Source organism: Aquarana catesbeiana, unplaced genomic scaffold, assembly GCF_042186555.1.
Source record: "Aquarana catesbeiana isolate 2022-GZ unplaced genomic scaffold, ASM4218655v1 unanchor225, whole genome shotgun sequence".
Taxonomy (NCBI): Eukaryota; Metazoa; Chordata; class Amphibia; order Anura; family Ranidae; genus Aquarana; species Aquarana catesbeiana.
Window position 1 is genome coordinate 586,633 of NW_027362652.1, and position 9,939 is coordinate 596,571.

The 9,939-nt window shown below is 40.2% G+C and overlaps 1 protein-coding gene across 1 annotated transcript in view; it reads left to right on the forward strand.

The window, feature by feature from the left end:
- LOC141121548 (uncharacterized) overlaps window positions 1–9,939 on the forward strand; it is a 75,129-nt gene that overhangs the window by 25,670 nt on the left and 39,520 nt on the right. The window lies entirely within an intron of this gene.

The following is a 9,939-nucleotide window of genomic DNA, read 5'->3' on the forward strand; positions in this document are numbered from 1 at the left end:
TTTTTGTTATAATAAATATCCCCCAAAAATATATTAAAAAAATTATTTTTTTCCTCAGTATAGGCCGATATGTATTCTTCTACATATTTTTGGTAAACAAAAAAAAAAAATCGCAATAAGCGTATATTGATTGGTTTGCGCAAAAGTTATAGCGTCTACAAAATAGGGGATAGTTTTATTGCATTTTTATTATTAATTTTATTTTAAATTAGTAATGGGGGCGATCTGCGATTTTTATCATGACTGCGACATTATGGCGGACACATTGGACATTTTTGACACTATTTTGGGATTATTGTCATTTATATAGTGATCAGTGCTATAAAAATGCACTGATTACTGTGTAAATGACACTGGCAGGGAAGGGGTTAAACACTAGGGGGCGATGAAGGGGTTAAGTGTGTCCTAGGGAGTGATTCTAACTGTGGGGGGGGGCTACCACTGACATGACAGCGATCACTGTTCCCGATGACAGGGAGCAGTGATATCAGTCATGTCACAAGGCAGAACGGGGAAATGCCTTGTTTACATAGGTATCTCCCCGTTCTGCGGCTCCGTGACACGATCGCTGGGAGACCGGCGGACATCGAGTCTCTGGGACCCACGGTCATGCTGTACGCTTTTTTTTTTATTAGATATATTTTATAGCAGAAAGTATAAAATATTGTTTTATTTTTTTTCAACATTTTCTATCTTTTTTCGTTTGTATCACAAAAACATAAAAAACCCAGTGGTGATCAAATACCACCAAAAGAAAGCTCTATTTGTGTTAAAAAAAAAAATTATATACATTTTGTTTGGGTACAGTGTTGCATGACCACGCAATTACCAATTAAAGTAGCGCAGTGCTGAATAGTCAAAAAATGGCCTGGTCATGAAGGGGGTAAAATCTTCTGGAGATAAAGTAATTAAAAGCCATAATTGTTATTTAGATATTGTGAATGGGTTCGTGTTTCCGATAAAAATAAATAAATTGCAGCTGTTTGGATGTACAATATAGCAGGTTAACTCCTTAGTTAGCGTTGATCGCTGTCTGGCACTAAAATTGTGGTTTCATGCGCTGGAAAATCTCTGTGCCGGGTGAGGCCGAGAACATCATCCTCATGTATTAGTGGCAGCACGGTGAGATCTGACCAGCCATTTGTCACATAGTGGTGGCAGTGAATTGGCGTACATTTTGCCACAATTGAATTTTGGCAAAAAAATATTGTCTGCTGCTCTTAAGAAAGATTAACATTTGTTGCTTGTATCCCATCCAGTTCCTGGTAGCTACTTCCCATGTGTGATGCCATGGAGCTGAAAGGAAAACAGAAAATTGATTGCCCATAACTTACCATAGTTTTTCTTTCCTGACTGTATCCAAGAGAGGCACCAGTTCCAAGCATGAAAGTGGCGGTGCGATGTGAGCGTGTAGCTCCCTCCACAACGCGTTTCATGCAAATGCACGTCTTCAGGGTATTTTTTTTTTTTTTACTTAGAGGATTTGCAGAAGTTGACAAAAAAAATGCATGACTCTATACATGTACCCGACAATTGTTCCAAAAACTCTTGCAAGTTACATTTCCAAAAAATCCACAGAGGGGTACAGCATTAATTATAGCGAAACATGGTGAAAGGATTTGGTTAAAAGTGAACAGAAAGGCATCTGTAAATTTGAGATAGGCCGCAAAAGTAGGAACCCTTGCCTAGAAAACCTCAGAGCACAGTATATACTGTATAAATGATGTAATAAAATGCAGTGCATATATATATATATATATATATATAAAAATATCAACATATAATATTGACAATATATATTGTGATCAGTTAGACACACAATTAATATAATAATAGTACACCAAGTGACAAAACTGTGTAGGTATAGATATAAAATATTATCCACCAAGTGAAAAAATGATAAATAGTACAATTCAAAAAGTCCTGGTATCAATGAATATCAGAGAAATGGACATCTCAAAAACATCAATGAGGTAAGTGATATCAAATGTGAAGAAAATTGCATGAAGGCTTAACGGAAGTAATGGACTTAAAGGGGCTTATACCTCTTAAGTCAAACAGGCTTATGGCGATAAACAACGTATATGGAAAACCATCAGAAATCCTGGGCAGATCTTTGAATAGTGTTGGTTAACATCGAATCCACAGCGTACAGGTGCATGAGGCTCAAAATGGAAGTAGGGAAAGCCAGAAGATATTCTTTGCTCACACGTTGAAACCAAAAGTCAAAGAAAGGTTCCACGTAGTGTGATATCGTTTAAAAATTGCATTTATTTAGAAAAAGTAACAATGGAACACTCACGTTTAGGAAGTGCATACAAGACTCATAGGACATGAAGAGGCGCAGTAATGTTGGCAGAGGTCGAACCGACGCGTTTCGTCTGCTTAGACGTCATCTATACTGTATAAATGTACAGAAGTCAGATATGACTGTGTGTGCCCGAATATGCGCATAGCCAAAAGTGTTTTAATATAAGACAGAGGGAACATAGAAAGAAGAGAGAGGAAGGGAGGAGAGGAAAAAAAAAGGGGGGGGGGTCGCTGCTGGGGGAGCCCGAGAAAAAGTAGGTCAAGACCATGACTCAAAGAGCAGGAACCAAGACACTGCGTGGATAAAACGTATTGCAGGTATTCATCAGAGAAGCGGAAGAGATTCCAATAGAACCACCTGGTCTTATGTTCCTCAGTTTTGTCTCAAAGGGCTGAGGTAAGGTTCCTTTAGTTGCTCGATATTATTCACCCTTGCGAGACATTGTGCGACTCTTGGGGCAGATCGTTATTTCCACATGCCAGTGATGCAAGCTTGTGCTTTATTAAAGATCTGTGGTACAGCTTCTTTGACAGTGGCGTGAGATTAAGCAGTATCGCAGCTGGGTCATCCTGTAAGGAAGTTTAGGTAAATTGGTGAAAAATTTGCTGCCGCTGATTTTTACCGGAGCCTGATAGTGAGCCCCCTCTTTCACTCTTATCTGTCGTGCTCAGAATCCTGTACGCCTCACTAGTGTACCTTTTTTGAGACATTTTAGGCATAAAATGTACAGATACAAACAAATGTCCCCTTCCCCCACCTATAACTGGCCTTCATAGCAAGGAGCACATGGAAGGCCAACTCATGAAAGACAAAACTAGAGAAAATTCCCAGCTCAACTCACCAACCAGTCTGCTTACCAACCAAATTATCCTGTCCAACAGTCTGCGTTAAAAACAAAGGTTTAGTTAGCACACATTTGCAAATACATGCGTAAACTACAGAGCCCCTTCATGGCACACTGTATTACTTGCAGTCCTAACCCTTCTAAATTTATGAGAGTCTCCACATTGGCATGTATTCTAATGGATAAAAACAACTGAGAGATTTGAGGCAACCTTGGACTTTCATGGTACGGTATAGACTGACAATGATCAAACATTTTGTTAAAAATATACAAATTTATTGAAAAGAATTCGATTAAAAACCCCCCAGAAGGGGAGATATATAAAATACATAGGGTAACCCATAACAGGAGACCGCCCTAGACAAATAAATTCCTCTGAGGTAAACTGGAGAGAAATAGATATATCAGCACCCCATAGGGGATTTGACATTAGTCTCTTCTCAGTAAAGAACTCTACATGTTTCGCAGGGGACCGCTTCTTCAGGAGTACGATTCAGAGGAAGCTTTATTCTAAAAGAGAAACATATACATAAGGAATCTTCATATACCAAAACATAATGATATAATATAGTGTAATGAAGTTGCAGAGTATTGAGCGACCCACCCGATCACTGATGGTGAGAAGTCCCATAGCTGCAATCAGCCCAATACACTTAGTAAATACAGTACATTCATTAGCCCCCATCTGTCAGAACCACCAGAAGGAAAAACCTAGGGGGGAAGGTACTCACCAGCAGAACCGTGACCAACAACCAAGTGCCACAAGGCCAAGATGGAAGTCTCCCGGGTGAAAACAAATAGAAAGGGTATATAAAGGCAAAAACACCCACAAGGGTATTACCAATAGCATATACCAGGGATTGGAGAATCCTTACAATCTCCCTGAGCCCTGTATACATACTAAAGCTTCATAAATATATGAAATATACACACCGGCCAAAATTCTTTATAAGGTTACACAGATATATAGCGGGGCTGGAGAGGGGATATCATCCTCGGATGGAAAACTCAGGGTAGGATAGTCAACTGTTTTGAGGTAGTGGTTACAATACTGTATAAGATATACAAAAAGAACATCCCATCAGTCATCGTAAATATACGAAGGGATAAGTGCTATAACACCAACCTGCCATGGATACACTTACCTGACCTGCAAGGTCAATCTAAAAGATCGATCCTTCGACTTTAACATCAGATCTTACAAGCATGGGTTAAACCACAGGTCAAATGATTGAATAGTGAAATTTTGAAGGGAACAATACCAAAGCGGCAGATAAGGATTAGCCAGGCATAGAATCAGCCATATATTCCTAGACAAAGCATAGTATAGTCCATAGTAAGCAAGGGGCCTAAGCACCACTAACCCTTTAAAATGTGCCAACGGTTCTCAGGGAGTTAACACTTACCGTGACACCTGCTCAAAGAGCAAACCCCGCCGCCATCCGTGCCACCGCTCACAAACAATGGGAGACATGCTCCCATTATATACACACCTGGCTCCTGTTCAGTAATTCACCTCAAACTCGCGCCGTGGCGCCGACAAGATCTCGGAACCGCGCATGTGCCGGAAACAGAGCATGCGCAGTACCGCAGAGAGGCGCATCCCAGAGACACAGGATTTAAGAGAACGTTGTCCACCCATCCCAACATAGAATGGCATGTGCCTGCCCCATCTAGTGGATGGGCCGGGAACAGCCAATCCAACTGGAAAACACCATACTCAATCCTGGTGAACCAAGACGCAGAGGGGTAACAATCACAAAACATGCAATACCAAATACCAACAACAACAAAAAATATTACATTTAAAGCTTATATAAATACAATACAAATTAAATACTGAATATGGAAAAATTAAAAAATGCTTGTTCAGACTTGAAAAACATTGCGAGCGTAGAACCAAAAGGCCACTTAACACCTAAATGGCTATAATTCTACAAAGGGAAAAGGGAAGGGAGAAAAAAGAGGAACCACATACATAGAGAAACTATTCAGTAAGAATCATTGGGATAATAATCAATACAGAACCAACTATAAAAATGGCTTGTAGGAATTGATTTCATTAATCCCAGGGGAACTGGTGGCTGACAATCTTTCGATCCAAAGAGTTTCGGATCTCAAGATTAAATGGTCCCAGTCACCTCCTCTGGGATTTGCAGGAATTGCCTCCAAAACAAAGAAGGAGACTGAGGTGTTGTCAATTTTGTGATGAAGACCTATATGCCTGGTAACGGGTGTAATTATTGTTGCCATTCCCGGAATAATAGATATGATCTCTAATCCTATGACCGAGTTCTTGTGTGGTTTTACCCACGTAAAAGGCATGACATTTGCATGTCATCAGAAATATTACACCCCGGGTTGAACAGTCCACATAATGTCATGATTGATGCCATTGACCATCCGGTAACAAAATACTCTTACCTTAGGTTACCCAAGGACAGCAATTGCAATTCCCGCAACGATAAGTCCCCCTAACGGGGCGGGCGGATGAGTCGATCTGGTGGGTCGCTCCATACTCTGCAATTTCATTACACTATATTATATCATTATGTTTTGGTAGATGAAGATTCTTTATGTATATGTTTCACACCCCAAACTCGCTCATCTATGTCTTTATGGACCTTGTTTTGTGCACTGGTCCAAATCATTTGGTGGAGGGGGGGGGGGATTATGGTGTGGGGTTGTTATTTGGGGCTTGGGCTTGGCCCCTTAGTTCCAGTGAAGGGAACTCTTAAGGCGTCAGCATACCAAGACATTCTTAAAAATTTCATGCTTCCAACTTTGTGGGAACAGTTTGGGGATGGCCCCTTCCTGTTCCAACATGACTGCGCAGCAGTGCACAAAGCAAGGTCCATAAAGACATGGATGAGCCAGTTTGGGGTGGAGGAACTTGGCTGGCCTGCACAGAGTCCTGACCTCAACCAGTAGAACACCTTTGAGACGAATTAGAGCGGAGTCTACGTGCCAGGCCTTCTCATCCAACATCAGTGCCTGACCTCACAAATGTGCTTCTGGAAGAATGGTCAAACGTTCCCATAGACACACTCCTAAACCTTGTGGACAGCCTTCCCAGAAGAGTTGAAGCTGTTATAGCTGCAAAGGGTGGGCCAACTCAATACTGAACCCTACGGACTAATGCCCCGTACACACGGTCGGACTTTGTTTGGACATTCCGACAACAAAATCCTAGGATTTTTTCCGACGGATGTTGGCTCAAACTTGTCTTGCATACACACGGTCACAAAAAGTTGTCAGAAAATCCGATCGTTCTGAACGCGGTGACGTAAAACACGTACGTCGGGACTATAAACGGGGCAGTAGCCAATAGCTTTCATCTCTTTATTTATTCTGAGCATGCGTGGCACTTTGTCCGTCGGATTTGTGTACACACGATCGGAATTTCCGACAACGGATTTTGTTGTCGGAAAATTTTATATCCTGCTCTCAAACTTTGTGTGTCGGAAAATCCGATGGAAAATGTGTGATGGAGCCCACACACGGTCGGAATTTCCGACAACAAGGTCCTATCACACATTTTCCGTCGGAAAATCCGACCGTGCGTACGGGGCATAAGACTGGGATGTCATTAAAGGTCATGTGCGCGTAAAGGCAGGCGTCCCAATACTTTTGACAATATAGTGTACATTGTTATTGTTTGGGTATATACGTATCTCTGTTGTATATAGAAAAAATATTTGCCCCCTTCCTTATTTTTTTGTTGTTGCATATTTGTAACACTTAAAATGATTCAGATCATCAAATACGTTTTAATATTACACAAAGATAACCTGTTTAAATACAAAATGCAGTTTTTAAATGATGATTTTATTTATTAAAAGGGAAAAAAAGCTGTCCAAAGGGGGCAAATAATTTTTCACAGTACTGTGTGTGTGTGTATATATATATATATATATATATATATATATATATATATATATATATATATATATATATATATATATATACACATATATACAGACACACATACATATACACACGCATATCAATAAATTAACATTCTTCACTAATTTTTTTTAATATTAAAATAGAATATATTTGTAAAAAAAAAAAAAAAATCTTTGCTTTAGTCATTTTAAATAATTAGTAAAGATTTTGACAAAATATAACTGAACAACAATAAATTATAAAAGTAATGTACAAATGCAAAATACAGAATATTGTAAATAAGGTATACAGACTAAAAAAAAAAAAAAAACCCTCAAAAGATAGCTTAACCACTTCTGGACTGCCGCACGCCGATATGCGCCCTAAGTTTGAAAAGGAATATCCTTGTTATGGCAGCAGCTAGCCAACATAACCCCGGTATCCTCTTCTTTGGCCGACGGTCCGCTTTCCGTTAAGAGTGGTCTCTGCGGCGGATTCGCCGCAAGATCACCTTCATCGGCGGCGGGGGAGGCCTCCTCCCTCCCAGATACGCTCTGGTGCCCTCCGCCGCTTACCGGGGCCGTCAGTAGCGGCGGAGGCGATCGGATGCTTCTCCTTCCTGGGCATGGAGATGAGTGAGGGGAAGATGGCCCCCACCCGTCTCCATAACATTGCAGGGCAGAAGCGACGTCAAAACGTCACTATCGCCCATAGCCATTTTTTTTTTTAATTGCATTTTAGTGTAAATATGGGATCTGAGGTCTTTTTGACCCCAGATCTTATATTTAAGAGGTCCTGTGATGCTTTTTTCTATTACAAGGGATGTTTACATTCCTTGTAATAGAAATAAAAGTGACACTTTTTTTTTTTTTTAAGAACAGTGTAAAAATAAAAAATAAAAGGTAAAATAAATAAGAAAAAAACGTGCCTGTCCCGACGAGCTCACGTGCAGAAGCGAACGCATACGTGAGTATTGCCCGCATATGAAAACAGTATTCAAACCACACATGTGAGGTATCGCCGCGATCGGTAGAGCGATTGCAATAATTCTAGCCCTAGACCTCCTCTGTAACACAAAACATGCAACCTGTAGAATTTTTTAAAAGTCGCCTATGGATTTTTAAGGGTAAAAGTTTGTCGCCATTCCACAAGCGGGCGCAATTTTGAAGCGTGACATGTTGGGTATCAATATACCTCGGCATAACATTATCTTTCACAATATAAAAAAAATTGAGCTAACTTTACTGTTGTCTTATTTTTTAATTCAAAAAAGTGTATTTTTTCCAAAAAAAGTGCGCTTGTAAGATCACTGCGCAAATACGGTGTGAGAGAAAGTATTGCAACGACCGCCATTTTATTCTCTAGGGTGTTAGGAAAATAAAAAGGATAATGTTTGGGGGTTCTAAGTAATTTTCTAGCAAAAAAAAAAATGTTTTTAACTTGTAAACAACAAATTTCAGAAAAAGGCTCGGTCCTTAAGTGGTTAAGCACTTCCGGACTGCCCACCGCACTGCGGCAGGGCGGCCCAGCTGCGTGAAACAATGTACCTGTACGTCATTTCATGCATGATATACTGTGGGCCCGCACGCATGGGTCTAGATGTCCGCTGGTCACCCACGATCGATCCACAGAGAGGCAGAACGGGGATCTGCCTAACAGGGGACAACACTGAGATTGCTGTTTCTTACCCTGTTTCCCCGAAAATAAGACCTAGCGTGATTGTCGGTGATGGCTGCAATATAAGCCCTACCCCCCAAATAAGCCCTAGTTAAAGTCCTTGTAGGTCTTATTTTCGGGAAAACAGGGTAGGGCTTATTTGGGGGGTAGGGCTTATATTGCAGCCATCACCGACAATCACGATAGGTGTTATTTTCGGGGAAACAGGGTAAGAAACAGCAATCTCTGTGTTGTCACAGTGAGCCCATCCCCCACATAGTTAGAACACACACTGAGGGAACACAGCTAACCCTTTGACTCCCCCTAGTGTTAACCCCTTGCCTTCCAGTGTAATTTATACAATTATCGGTGCAATTTTTTTAGCACTGATCACTGTATTGGTGTGTTAATGGTCCCCAAAAAGTGTCTCTTAGGGTCAGATTTGTCCGCTAAAAAAAAAAAAAAAAAAAAAAATCGCAGTTTGCCGCCATTACAAGTAAAGACAATAAAAAAATGAAAAGACCATAGATCTATCCCCTATTTTGTAGACACTATAACTTTTGCGCACACCAATCAATATACACTTTTTGGGATTCTTTTTACCAAAAATATGTAGCAGAATACACATTGGCCTAAATTTATGAAGAAATTTGTTTTTAATTTTATTTTTTTGGATATATATACTAAACACATGCGGCGCTAAAATAAATGGTAGGGATGTGCGTTTACATCATATATATATATATATATATATATATATATATATATATATATATATATATATATATATATATATATAACGTCATATATCGTGGATAAATAACAAAATAATGTGTTCATAACCTATATCATATGCCAATATAAGCGGTGTGTGCAATCAGTGAACATTTCACAGATAACCAAAAATTTGGAAAAAGTCCATTCATGCGTGGTGAACCATATAAACGTCCACAGAAACTGGAGGTTCATGGGCATATAAGGTGCCGCATCTAAACATAAAGCAGAGGCTGGAGCCAAATATGTATAGAGATATCACTTTACACACGGATCTTCTAAAATTCCAACTCAAAGCTGTAAATGGCAGAAGTGAATATCCTTACCAGAGGAGATGGCCACAGTCACCATACGGTGGAGTGTCATGCGAGCTTGAGGGATCAAACGATCCCAGAGGTTTCAGACTGGAGGAATCCTGGCGGAGGGTCCCATCCGGGGCGACCATAAATGTCAGAACCGATCGAGA